Raw genomic sequence first — 15,386 nt, forward strand, 5'->3', positions numbered from 1 at the left:
AGTGCAACATACCATAACCTTGGGGGGAGTTTTGCTGCGAAATGTCTGATAGACGAGACAGATCCATAATTTTATACGAATATCATCATTAAATTTCTTCCTAACAATATGAACATGATCTACACAACTATTAAAACTTACTGTAATAATAGAAACTATTTTTAAAGCATTTAAGCGGAAAATTCCACCACTGCACTCCAAAATAGATACCATAAACTAACATACATTCGCACCTAAATGTATTTATGTATTTAAGTATGTATGTATGAATATATATGTACAAATAAATGCAATTAAAAATGTATGTCACTGGTATGTGATAAACACAACAAACATAAAATACTACATACATACTAACATTTAGTCTTTAAACAAACAAAATGACTTGGTGGAGTGTGTCAAAAGCCACGCGCACACCAGCCGTGGACGAGCGGGAGGCGTCGGCATTTAGCAATCAGCAGGCAGCAGGCATTGGGGCGGGAAACGATGAACGATGGTCGCTGGTCTACGACCGATCAATAATCGCTGAGAGGCGACGAGTTCACTGTCTAAAGTTCTTGCTGACGCACAAGATCGCTATCACCCATAGCCAGTGTGGCTGGACCCACTGTCGTGCTGCGGCGCTTTACTGCAATGTGATCGCTAGTCATTGCTGTCGGTATGTATGTATGTGCGCCTATCGACACAAGTTGGCATATATGTATGCTTGTAGGCGCAAATTGATGTGTGTACTAATATAGGTATGTATGTATGTATGATTGTAGCTCGTGTGCTCCTGTTTTATGGAGGCAATGGCAACAGTCTATGGGCGGGCGCGTGCACAATCGAAACGAAAACACTCACCCTTATCTCTGTTGTTGTCCTCGTAAACAACTGCAGCTACCAGAAAACCCATCAACAATAATAATGTTGATTACAAGTATACTAAGCGACAGTGCATAGGCATGATACTCGTAAATATAAATGTACATATATCGTATATATGTATGTATATGTACAATATAGAAAAGTATTGTAAGTAAATTTAATCATTTTGAAAAAATAATTATACTTTGCTATATTAAGAATCGTTATTTTTGTGATACCGTGTGTTTCTATACACTGAACTAAGTAATTTTTGTAAACGGCTTCCAATGCTCCAACTTAAAAGACAATGGGTAGTTGGATTCCGGTTTTTACCAAATTCACTGATTTGCTGGATAAGGCCCAATTTGGTTACCGAGCTGGAGCACACTGGGCCTAATGATGGCCTCAGTGCTGCCGCATCGGTCCGGCGCTCCTGCGCATCCCTTTTAAACCAACGCTGACAGTGATACACATAATATATCACATTTTTTTCATAGCAACTGTCTAGCACAACTCTTGTGAACGGGATCACGGTCGGCACTGGCCTAAAGGTATTTAAGAATGGTACTAAAAACCTATAAAACGCTTGCAGTGGATACCCCCAACAATTCTCCGGCCAGGTATTTGTTTGTTCGAACATTTTCCATTTCAAAATTTAAATTTTTTTCTTAAATGATTTTCCAAGTTTCCACGTTGATTCGTGTATTCAGTTAAATGCCTTATAAACTTTTAAGAGTTTCAAAAGCAGTAAACAAGAATTTCCTCTAACAATTGAAACAAAAGTCCATTGCTCTTCATTAGATTGGTAAACTCTGACAGTAAGAATTTTTACCCAAATACGAATGTTCATCACATTCTGTCTACTAGAGATCACCTAAAATTTACACTTTTATTTGCACGGTACAAAACTCACAAAATTTTTCCGATTTTCATCTGTATCAATCTGGATAGTAAACCACTACGTTTATGTCAAATTGAATTTTAAATGTACTACATATATGTACATATTTATACGACGTTAAGTCGATCTGACTCTCCTATTCTATATCAAATCGATTGTTGTACCACAGTATCCTTGCCCAGAAGCATGTATCTTCCATATTACAGGAATGCCTAAATAGCAGGGTAAAATATGATGTGTCATATAAAATACAAAAAGCCAACAAATTGGAAATAATAATATCGCTGAAAAACCCATTTTCTAACACTAAATTATTTATACTTATGTACATGTATAGAAAATATAATATATTCCAAGTCCCATACAAATACTTCCGTTTATAAAACAAATCCCACCCGTTGTCAGACTGCTCAATTTGCGCTTCTAATAAACAAAAGTATTAATACATATACATATATATATATATATATATATATGTATAACTATATATATGATATTATATTTACTATGTACATAACAATATGTGCCCAAAAAACTTATATACAAACATACTTATAAGCACATGAACATCTACATATGTATGTTACGCTGAGTATGACAAGGCCACACCAGATCGTGTTGTGGTAAATAATTGTAATTCCACAGTCGATTGTTTTCTATTTTCGTTTGTTTTTCGTCTATTTTTAAAATTTTCACCATAACCAAAAACAATATACTTGTATGAGCTCATTGATTTCATTTCCAATTTTGTACACCACAAATAACAAATGTGGCACCGGTGTGTGTCGGCCTTTTTTAGCCTCTATCTTATCAGTGCCGTGAAATGAAGTGGTGTGTCGTTCATAGGTGGCATCGCTCAAATAATGAATTTAAAGTTACGAATGTCAGTCGACAATATTCGCCTCAAAAAAGTTCGATAAGAAAAATTGAAGCACTTAAAAGGTGCTTTAAGCATGGAGCTGTGTACTCTGATAAAAGCGATGAATTTCTAATTTTCTACGTGCACATATAACTACTTGCATAGATCTGTTTCTTACTTTGTAAGCGAGTGGGAAAAGAATGCTGGCCTTAGAAAAAATTTCATTAATTTATCTTCTTTTTTAACATTTTAGCTTAGATATATGCTCAACTTTTTTGTAGTTTTTTTTTAGAACATTTGGCCCCTGTCGTTTGTAAATTCTGCAACGAACCCCGCCGATCTTGAAAAGACAGCGAGTTTTGTTTCTTTACTTACATTTGCTATACCTCGCTCTTTTTTAAGAGAACAGGACTTATGTAAAAATTCTGAACTGAAATTTGGAAAGATGGCACAACTAACTGAAGAATATACAGAAACTTAACACACAAGAAAAAAAAAATATTAAAATTGGTGTGTCTCGTGATGAATCGAAATTTGAAGCGAAAATTTTATTGGAACCCAGTAATCACTATTTTAAAATTCTATTTACTTCGGGAAGTCTACTGCTTTTTGGTAAATTGTGTCGAGTCTTCAGCAGTTGAGAAATATTCGTGTTTTATCAAAGGCTTTTTATAAAGGTATCTTGTAACCAAATTTATTCATTAAAACAATTTCCATGCCAAGTAAATGCTCAAAGACCAAAACTTTTAATTTTGGTTCAAACTCATGATTAGTAGCGCGTTGTTCTCTTCATAACACCACGCCGACCAACTTATTTCAAAGTTTTTTTTTTCAATATATATTATTTTTCTTCATTATTAGCTATTTTAGTATCACTTCTGAGTTTCTGTAAACTACTAAAACATTTAATATATGAAGCCTATCTTCTTTATTTTAAGTTCTAATGCAGCGAAAACTCCCAGTGGATATGTTTTTAGTATATTTTCTACATAACATGTTAGACCAATCTAACAGTCGAGGATTTTTAGAAAATTTAAAATTTTTTTTTACATAAAGTACACTTTAGGGTCCTAAAAACATTATTCAATTCTGGAACATTAAAAACAAAAATAATTTCTTCTTTGTCCAACACCATGTAATGTCGCAGCATTAGGGACAAGAAAACCTCAAACGTGTTCTTTCGGTAGCCGGAAGCTATCGCACGTATTCACTTAAAATTTCAACTGTAGCTTCATAATAATAGCATTAAACTACACTTTTTGTTTTGAGCTTTTTATTTATACCATATACACTTCATTTACAATTTTTCTGCTCAAAAATTTATTATTTTTTAAAAGTTGACATATTTTCGGTAAAAAGTTAACAATAGGAACTGGCATCCACATATTCGGTATCTGGGAGCTAGTATTGGTCCGACTTGGTGCAACGCCCATCGTCCAAATTTGACACCGGCTGCTATAAAACCTTTTCGTACCATCTCAAGTGTAAAATTGTATGCCTCTGGTGCATTTTGTTATAGCAGTATCGCACTCTTAGTAGTTTTTAACAAAACCGAGTCATAATCCGAATTCATCCATTTCACCAGGCTGGGTAGGGACACCGAAATTATGTTCCCTGAGCGAATTACATAGGTTGTACATTAAGCTAATTAGAGCGTGGGGCTACGCTCACTTACAATAAAAATTTTCAACCATAGATGACCCACCCTAATACAATTAATTTTGCTAAATAACAGTATGGTACTTTATAGGTAAATCAGTGGGAATGGCAATGGCGTGTCTTTTGATGCAAAGGAACACATGTACCAAGTTTCATCCTGGTCATTTATATGTATATAACACTATATCTATCTCGATTAGTTTAAGGGGATACAAACAACCGTTAGGTGAAAAAAACTATTATACTCTGTAGCAAAATGTTGCAAGAGTATAAAAATACCATAAGTTATACACTCAAATAAATGAAATACAGTCTAAAAGAGAGACAAAATCGACAAATGTTTGCTTACTCCAAGAATAAATAGTAAAAGTTACACCTTTTATAAGGGCTCCAAACTGGCCCAACCCCTTAAGAATAATATGCAAACATGTACGTACATATATACAAATATATACATATACATATGCATATATATATGTGAATATGTATATCGAATTTTTATTACACATACTTACGCTTGACCTTGTCAATTTTCTATTTCACAAACAAAAAATAATCACGTTCAGTTGTTTGCCTGACGGCGTTTAGTCATCGATCAATTCAAAATACACCTACATACCCACACTCTTACATGCATATGTGTATGTGTGTATATGTCAGCTATAAATTTTCTATTTTTATTCTACAAAAATATAGAATTTCGAGTATTTTTACAATAACCCTAAACCACCTAGGTGCAAAAATAAATAAAGTGGACACATCCACCAATATATAAGTATGTAGTTATATACATACATTATATGGCTAGGTATAAATGCAAGTTAGTGTGTATGTAGGTTTATAATGGATTTGTTTATAGATTTGTTTACATTCTGTGAACGGCATGGCCAAAATGGGACAGACACCGCCACAACCCTGCACAAGCCAATTGGGGAGCACGAGTAACCATCCAATATAATTAATTTAATTACACTAACAATTTACAACAGCAATAACAATGATAGTAATGCACGACCGCAACGCTGGGGCGTTCTTACGTGCTGGCAAGAAGCAGCACACAAAATCAAAATAGATCAACACAGCTGAGCGCTTTCCCTCGTTTAATCACGTAGGCACTGGGCCGGCTGTCAAAAAGCCGAGTAGTCGATCAAAACGAGCGCCATCAAAAACAACCTTATCAGCGACACCCAAAGTTATAGCGATTGATGCCGCCACCGCCACCACCCTCACCAACATTGTAAGGCGCGTATGTACATATATAGTACATATGTGTGTGTATATATAGTGAAGCACCAATAAACATTGCCACTTGTTTGAAATTATAAATATCTATGAGTGACAATGTGCTTGTGTATTAAAAAGCATACGTGCATATGTATGTATGAATCACCCTGTATAAATTTGAGCTGTCTCCAGACTAATACGTTTCTAATGCCATTCGTAGCAGTACTAGTTTGTTCTTAATACCACTTGATAGCAACGGAAGACCTCAGAACTTGAAAGCACCCAATCAATTTCTCTAAAAAATATCGGCATGTTCCCAACAGTATGCGATTTAACAAGAGGCCTTCTTGGTCTTTTGGCCTTGCCCTCTCTTGCCCACTGAATAAGCGGTTGTTAACTCTGCTAGAATCAGCTAGTTCTGATTGGGGAAATAAAAAAGAACATCTGAAGCCAATAATTCTATTATAAATTTCCGCAATTTTATTCAAATATTTTGAAAATGGGGAATCATTTAATTTATATAAGCTGTCTTTGATTCGTCATCTTTATGTTCGCTATTTATGCAGATACCTTACTAAAGTGGTACATATAACCGCTATCTTCAGTACTACCAAATTCTGTTTTACATAAAAAAAGAGACTCCCCAGGCTTCACAAAATTTTCTTTAGAGATATTTGCATACCGAATTCATTTCGGTCCTTAAGGGGCACACCTCATGTGACAGGCAGCAGCACATGCAGTAAAACTTTTATAGTAATCGGATCATTTGTCACCAAGTAATCATTCAAGCAAGATTTGGAAAATGTAGTTTTAAGAAAAACGGGGTTAAAAATAAACTTATGGTGCTGATTGAACTGAGTACTGGCTACACTTTAAAAGGCTGTTACTCAAAGCCTATTTGAGATATCGATATAAAATTTTAGTACATTTGTTTGTAAGGTATAACCTCTCAAAATATGAAAAATCGGTCAATCGAAACCAAAAAAATCGATTTTTAAAAAGTGAAAGGGATGTAAGGGACGCATTTAATACTTTCTCTAAACCGGACTTTTCATTAAAAAATTTCCATTGAAGATACTATATTATATTTTTAAGGTCGATGATAGACGAATTTGTCTTATGCATTAAGGTACTACTGGAACTGATGTGTTTTCAAGTCATTTTACTTACATATTTAAAAAATCTCAAGCAAAAAGTATCGCGGGTATCGGGTAAAACATAGCTTGAACGTACTCATACAAAAGCGTACACTGAACTTTTCTGTCAAAACAAATGTCTGACGCAAAGCGAAGCAAAAGTTCTATGTAAGTGAATTGGCCATAATTGTTTTGTAGATCGTAAGCTTTATTTGCATATCTATAAGGGGCATGAATACTCGGACCGCTCTCAACTAACTCGCTCGGTATTCATTTTGCACCAGTTTAAGTAGAGTGACGAATGTACAGCAATTACTCATATGCATATAAAAAACCCACAAGGTACAAAAATATAACCCTATACACACATATTCATACATATACCATACATACATGGGTACAAGTGTACATTATCAGTCGACGCCACCTCCTCCGTCTGCAACGCCATCGTCTACCGGATGCGCCTTAATCGCCGATAAGAATTTGTTGTGCACACCCCAACATGCATACTGGTGAGGTGGCAACAGCCCACTAACCATCGTCGCTAACCAAGTGAACCGAGTCAGCAGACCTCGGGATCGTGCGCGTCGCAAAGCCCAGATGTTATACTCATACAAACGTTGTCGCGACATTATACTCGTATGCCCGTAAATTGTGTAAATATTTGCTGCGGCTGGTGCAGCACGACAACAATAGCATTGCTTATTGAGAGTGTGCCTTAACAACAAAAACAACAAGAACAATAGCAAATATGCAAACATATACAAACATACAAATGTGTAAATATACGAACAAGTGTGAACGTGACAGCGGCACCTTATTATAGCTAATATTGTTAGTTGTTGATATTGCTGCTGTTGTTGTTGTTTTGTTTTATTTTTCGTTGCGAACGAAAGTGATTGCATGTAAAACCAATAAAGTGCCGAGCACCGGCGCTCTAGCGACAAGTGCTCCATCAACATCAACACCATTAGCCGCACCCCCATACCTCCGCATCACAAATAAGAGCCTACAATTAACTGTATATAGTGCTCGTAAAAGTGGTAAATAATATATGTATGTGACGGTAGAATCGCCGTGTAGAAGTTGGACAGGCAGAGTTCTGAGGCTTACTACAAGCGACGTGTTGCCTCCAGGCATTCCACGCTACCGCCGATAAGTATATTACAGTGTGGCAGCAGGGAGGAAGGGGCGGTCAGAAAATAGCAAATAGCAGCTGATAAACGCCTCGACAAACAATTCATGGAAAATTTCTGAATAACAGTATAAAGCTACAATCTTACATGTGCTTATTGACACACATACATATGTATATGTATACATTCACACAAACATACATATAACTGCTATTCAGAATTTGCATGCACTTGTACGTGTGTGTGGGAGCGTGTGCTGGTGTTGGCGCGCTGTTGTTTTTGTTTATTTATAACACAGCCACTCATCAGTCATGGCACACGCAAATCTGTTTTATTATTTTCCTTTATTCTAGATAAATACAATACCAACAACATGCGGCATAACGACAACAATACAATAAAATCAAGTGTATAAATGATGAAGCTTACATACATATACTTATAACATAAATTATAAGGAACGTGAAATCGCATGGAATATATAAGTGTACAAAAATAACATTTAAAGTTTTAATTTAGACAAAAGTAATGGCGATCTAAAGAAATTTGTTAGAAAGGTAGGAATATTATTTCTGTATATATGAAAGTTGCATATGTACATATTTTATCTACCATTTACTTTTGCACCATATACTATTTATCATGAATATTATCTCTCCATATTTTTTAAACTTCTGACCGATCAATGCCCGACAGGTATCAGGATTGTAAATAATGCTTAAAAAGAGGATTAAAATAATAATAATTTTGATCCAAAAATCGTATTGAAAAATAAAAAAATTATTCTCCAAAGAAATCCTGGAATACCTGTTAATGCAATGTAGAAAAAAACAATTGATTAAATTTAAAATTTAATATCTTACAATAAAATATTATACTTGTTATGTTTGTCATATAAATGCTTATCTTTAATAAAATTTCAACATAGCTTAGCACTTTTTGTCTTATATAAAACTAATTACTTTTAATTACAGTGTTTCAGTTAGAAATAAGTAAATATTTACAATATATTCCTTTTCATTCCACCCTTTGATTGGAAAAATATTTTTTTATTTATTACTCCAAATTAAAAAAATTATTTTGCAATTTTCAAATCCGAATTAGGGATTAAAAAGATAAATAAATTTCCAATTTTTGTTTCCGATTTTGATTTAATTTAGAAATTTGTAATCCTAGTCGTATGCCAATTGTTTATATTTTCTGAAAGGATCTTCAGGATCTTCTCAGAAGAATCTTCCCGGTACTTCTTGTTTGTCCCAACGCTGTTCTGTAAATTACAAAAAGTTGTAAACAATGTCAATAATCAAGGTACAAGATTTCTATCGATTTCATCTAACTTGACGTCACTTCCGAATGGTGTGGCCTATTTAAATGGGTGGCTTTCGAATCATATCACCTTTGACAAGACTTTATTGACAACTAGAAGTGCGATGCTGTCATTTGGCTGTATTGAGACTAAGTAAATGCAACTAGTGTAGTGTCAATTTAGCCTTTTATATTTACTATGCCCTTTAAGGAACATAAGCACCAAAATAATTGTATAAATTTATGCTATCTCGATCTATTGACACATTTTCTATACTCAATCTAAAATCATCGTAATGATGTAGTAACTTCAATGAAAAATTTCCCTAATCACTAAGCATTAACTTCTCTAATCTAATTAGCTACAATTTTTTTTTGTTATTATTGCAACTATTATATAAGAAAATTACTGCTCATTTTTTGGTAAAAAAGTCACTCATTTTGTGAAAGATTGATGTAAAGCTAAAACATTTCATACTTTACTAGAAAGTCTTATGTAGAATAAGATCCCGATATTTTCAGGTTGGTTGAAAAGTGAGTAGAGCTGACGAATAAATAGCACTACTAGATTCAGATTTTTTCTTCAAATTGGTACATCTATCGTGAGAACACATGCAAAGCTACAAGTCATTCTGTCAATAAATTCTTTGTCACTAGCCATTTGAAGTTGACGTGTCAGAGTATTTTTTTATTATGGGAAAATTAAATATTGCGCAGTGATTAGATTCTTTGTTTTGAAAGGTTTAAAAGCAAAGAAAACTGTATGAACAATACTTAGAAGTGTATAAGGAGTCCTGACTTTCAAAAGGCACCGTTAAATTTTGGGCCGATGAGCATAATTTAGCGTGTTTTAAGCAGAATAGAACCGATTTCTTGCATCGTTTTATAACTATGGATGAGACTTAAATCTGCCACCATGATCTAACTAAATTGAAACAAGAACATTTACAGTGGGCTAAAGCTGATTGTACAGCTTCAAAACAGGTGAAGTCACAACAGTCAGCAAAGAAGGTTATGATATGATATCTGCGGAAAGGTAAAACAATCAACTTTAAATATTATTGTAGCCTTTTGGATCAGCTGGATGAAAAAATTCGTGAGAAAAGACCTGGTTTACAGCACAAAAAAATAATTTTTCTTTAAGCAAATGCACCTGCTCACAAAGGTGTTTTAACAATGACAAAATTCAAAGAATTAAAGTACAAATTGCTTGAGCATTCACCATATTCACCAGATTTGGCTCCCAGCGACTACTACCTCTTAAGAAACTTGAAGCAATTCTATCGTGGAAAGCGTTTTTCGTCGAATGAAAAATCAATTACAGCCGTAGACGGGTATTTTGCAGAGCTTCTGGACAGTCATTATAGGAATGGCATAAAATTAATGGAGAACCATTGATATTGAATAAAAAAATATAATTTGTACCAAAAACAGTATTTTTTCATTTCGAGCGCAGAAACTTTTCAACCAACCTGCATATGTACATATGTATACATATTTTTTCACACTCAGATACAATTTATATAAAACCAGAGAGAGTAAATTCGATTTATTTTTGAAACTCCCAAAGTAATTGGCCTTTTTAGGGCTCTAGAAGTTAGACTATCCTATTAGGTTAGGCACATCTGCACATTCATTAAAATACAACCCAAAATGGGGTCAAACTGGCTTAGGTAGAGTTCACTAAAATGAAAATTTCAAAATTTTTTAAAAGTATATCTATCTAAATATACTTGTATGTATCTATTAGTATATAGAGCTTTTTTCATTTATTTGTTAATTAAATAAATATCAAGCGGCAGCATTCTCTGCTAATAAGAAAGCAAATCACTCGCGAGCATCATGACTTAATTAGTGCCACAAGGCGGTAGGTCGTCCATACAAGCAATTTGAAAGTGGCCTTAAATTATATAGGTATAATATATTTCTATGTACATATGTATATGAAAGGAACGTATAAATCTGCGGTATAATACACAAAAATATACATGGTACTATACACATACGTATATATTTTCCTTTTCAGTTACATAAATGCAAACATATAATCTGTAAATACATACATACATATGTACATAATTTTGTATGACTACTACCTTGCATACCATGGTGTTAACTTAATTAAAAAATCGGGACGCACCAATGATAAGATGCAGTGAAAACCACGGCCAGTGTCCGCAGCTACCTAGTAGCCTTGCAATTGTAATTATGTGTCTGGATCGCATTGCTTCACATCGTCTCGCATTTAAGCATTATGTAAAATAAATGTAGTGCGCTGCCGTGAAAGGGATTTCGGACCTCAGAAGCTCCAACGATACAAAGGCTCCGCTGCAATGTGGCAGCAACTCCAATGAAAGACACGCACGGGCTGTCGATCGTCCAATTTGCCAGCCAATCATCACTGGCCATGCGGTTGATTATCCACATACATACCAAACATACATATAATATTTCGAATTGTTGAAATAAACGAATATGAAGGTTGTGCAAAAAACAAGGAGATTCGCAACGGCGTACATATATGTATATTCTGCATTTGCAATTATATATACATACATATATAATATATATGTTTGTATAGGAAAATGTATGTACTTAAATGTCGGCAGGCTGCACATTACGAGAGCTTGTCTGACAGGTTGGCGCATGTTAGCGAACACGGGAGCCACAAGTGGACGCACACGACGCACAACAAATCGGCGACAGCCGGATAAATATATCAATAATCTACATATATGTATATATACCCAAATATATACACGTATACATACATACACCTATTGTACATACATATGTGCAATGTACATAAAAGATAGCGAAAGTTGAACGAGCCCTACGTACACATTGTGTCAAAAGATGGATGCCTTGATTGAAAACGGAACTTTCATGGCTTTCATAAATCGACCATATAAATAATGTTGTATACACATATTTATATAATCGTTGTTTAAATAAGAAATTAATGGTCTTAAAATATATAGAAAAGAAATTCTTAAACTTACGAAAGCTTTTCCAGTCAAATTGATTACACAAGGTTGTAACATGTTAATTTAATCGTCATATTCGGCATTCAAATGCACCCGATAAAGATTAAGCATTTATTATAATTGTCTTTAATTCCTTTTCAATAAAATGGTTCATATCTTAACTTGGAATAATAGAACTATTTCGATTAACTTTAAGAAATCATTTTCAGACAAGTCGCCTCAGCTAAGGCAATTTAGTTGCTGATTAACTTGTTATATTGGTGTTAAAACGTACACGATTTAGCTTAAGCAATCAGTATTTAACATCTCTCTCTCTAACTAAAAAAAAAATATTTTGAATTCAATTGTAAAAAATTTCCATTACATTCGAATTTTGACTTTAATCAGGGGTTATATTATAGAAGGTTAACTTAAAGGGCACACCAAGTTTGAAATTAAAATTTTTTTATCATATTTTAATGGGTTTTTCTTTTAAAAATATCATATTAAAATTTTAAATCAACAACTAAAATAGTTTTTGAGTTACAGCCTTCTAAACTGTGCCCACTTAGGTCAATCAACGGTTTATATTTAAACGAGTTTTTTCTCAAAACACATTTTTAAATTTGCGTGAATGGTTACTATCAAATTTTTTTTCTGTATATACTCGTATATGTGTATGTAGTTCTCCATACAATGACCTACCAGATTTTTGATTTGATCGAATTTTTCTCTATTTGTTTTAGCATTTTATTTGCCGGTCATTTATCTTTTCTCCATTCATTGAACAAAATTCTGAACTTGCATGAAAACTTTTACATCAATTTATCCTCTATTAGATATTAAATGAGTAATAAATTAATTGCGCTAATGTATGGTAAATTAAGCTGAGTGCGTAAGCAATGTCGTAAAATATTGGTAATTCTTATTACGAAATACTACACCAATAGTAAACAGTAAACAAATAACAGTATTTATTACAAATTCAAAATTTCAAAAAATTTCAATATTTAATATAGTTTCGCGGGTTTTAACTCAATGTGGACTTGAATATATAATATTAAACTTTCTCTCGCTCTTTTCTTTCTTTTCTCTCTCATGTTTTAGTAAACATTTATTTGTGTGCACACAATTTTTACAATATCGACGTACTGGACTAATGATCGGAATCATCATTTTTAAGATGGCCTAGACGGACGATGGTGATTCTAAGAACTCATGCTATTTGAATCCAAACCAAAAACGGCATCTTTATCTAGATAAGAATTGTTAGTAAAATACATATGTATATATAAAAAATAGGTTAATCTTGGAGCGAAAATTTGAGCAGTAAATTTTTTACAAAAAAGTTCCAATAATAACAAAAAATTAGTACTTAGTTACTAGATAATGTTACTTTAAGGCTTTAGTAAAAATTGTTAAAATTTCAAATGGAAACGTGATATAATCTCCGAGTACCATCGTCGCCCGGTTCGGAAAATGTAGTTTCGAGCAAAATGCTTTTCAAGTTTTACGTGCTGAAGTTGACAAACTTAAACAGTTTGATACTACAGCGGGTTGGATAGGGAAAATCTATTTTCTTCTATTATTCTTTTTCTACTATTCTTTCAATTATGTAGAATTTGTATTATACTAAAGTGTACTTTAAGCTAAAGAAACAATATTTAGACTTTTGGAAAATCGTGTCTCTAAATAAGTACTACATGTCAAAAGACCTAAAAGCTTGATATCTGTGGGGTGGACATGGTGGTTTTATTTACAAATATCGAAATATAATATTTTGGTAAGCATTCGAAGATTAAGAAAAAATACAGGAGGATTCATTCGATTTTCAAATGCCAAAATGATTAAAACCAAAGTATTTGAAATATTTAATTAAAGCTTATTTTGCTATTATGAGATATAAAAACACCTATTAGTTCTGCTTAAGTATACCTATATATAATACTATACACCGTATAAATACGACATCACTATCCGCTAACCCACGAAAACACCGTTTGTTCATTATTTTGGCTAACAAAGGTATACACTTTATGGTATTTTGTGAAATTCCATGGCTAGGAAATTGTTTATACAAATGTATGTCTGTTAACAAGCAACAGTATGACGAATTCTTTACTATTTCAAGAATTTTGTTGTTTATCAGTTCACGTGATGATTCCTCGTGAGAACGCGCGCAACACGACACACCACATTGAACGGGACCGTTAATGTCAGCAGCTTAATATTTTCCATAATTAAGTATAAAAAGCGTTGCAATTAGTTGTACCGACAACAAGCTTGTCGTGTATGTACTATATGTATGAAAACATATTTTTGTGTTGTCCCTTACCCTTTAAACGCTTCAAAGCTTCATTAACATTGACCGATTAGTACACGGCAAATTGTTATCGCTAATGTTTTGAATTGCTGAGATTAATTTGTTGACGTCAATGGGCAAGCGCCGAAAATAGAGCAGAGCTAGGAAAGCAAAAAAATAAAACAACAACAAAATATAATTAATAGACGGCTGCTGTCAAGCTCAGTGTCCACGAGTCATCCAAAAGTCTAGATTAACCTACATATAGGCAGACATAAATGCAATAAACAGATTGTAGCAAATATATTATACTACAGGTACATATGTTTTTTTCTACATATATATGTATGTATATATATTCTTAATAAATACATATTCTCTATAAACATTTATTTATTTGAAATCTTAATATTTGCGGTGAGAAATTATTATTTCATAACGGGTATGGTACTATGTCAAGAGCAAAGATCCAGACCTTATTTCAAATATACTTATGTATGTATACAGAGCCGTAGAGAGTGGCTGTAGGGAGGATATAGGATGCCGGCCGCCTGGCCCATCATATTTTTGATGGACTTTTGATTTTATATTTTTTTTTTATTTTAAGAAAAAGTTAGTGTATGATAATTTGATAATGATCGGGTAGAGTGTACAAAAGAAATAATGATGCAGATCTGAAAAAGTTTTATTTTTAATTAATGTTGACCGCTGAACAGCCTGCAGGAGCATAATTTTAAATGATTGTAATTCATATTAGCAACAATTGTAGAAAATTTTCGGAATAAAATCTGCAAAGAATTGTTGCAGAGCACCGGGCCCCCTTCTGGAAACTCCGGGCCCGGGAGGAATTGTCCTCGTTTCCCCCTTCTGAGCCCCCTACTTTCTCTCCTGCACTATATGTACAAGCCACTATCACCACGTGCACGTTTTTTTTTTATATAAAGGGGTGACAGAAAGGCCATAATTTGAGAATAACAAACAACAACTGGGTTATTTATTTAATTGTTCATTAATGTTTCAAAGCGTGTGACATACAGACATATGTATGTATG

The 15,386-nt window shown here is 33.6% G+C and overlaps 1 long non-coding RNA gene across 1 annotated transcript; it reads left to right on the forward strand.

Moving 5' to 3' along the window:
• Positions 1-6,950: 6,950 nt before the first annotated feature.
• LOC138857789 (uncharacterized) lies at positions 6,951-14,649 on the forward strand. The gene is made up of 3 exons (XR_011396973.1): positions 6,951-7,668; positions 8,115-8,318; positions 13,140-14,649. It is a non-coding gene; the product is annotated as an uncharacterized lncRNA (long non-coding RNA).
• Positions 14,650-15,386: the final 737 nt, after the last annotated feature.

Source organism: Bactrocera oleae, chromosome 6 (assembly GCF_042242935.1).
Source record: "Bactrocera oleae isolate idBacOlea1 chromosome 6, idBacOlea1, whole genome shotgun sequence".
Lineage (NCBI taxonomy): Eukaryota > Metazoa > Arthropoda > Insecta > Diptera > Tephritidae > Bactrocera > Bactrocera oleae.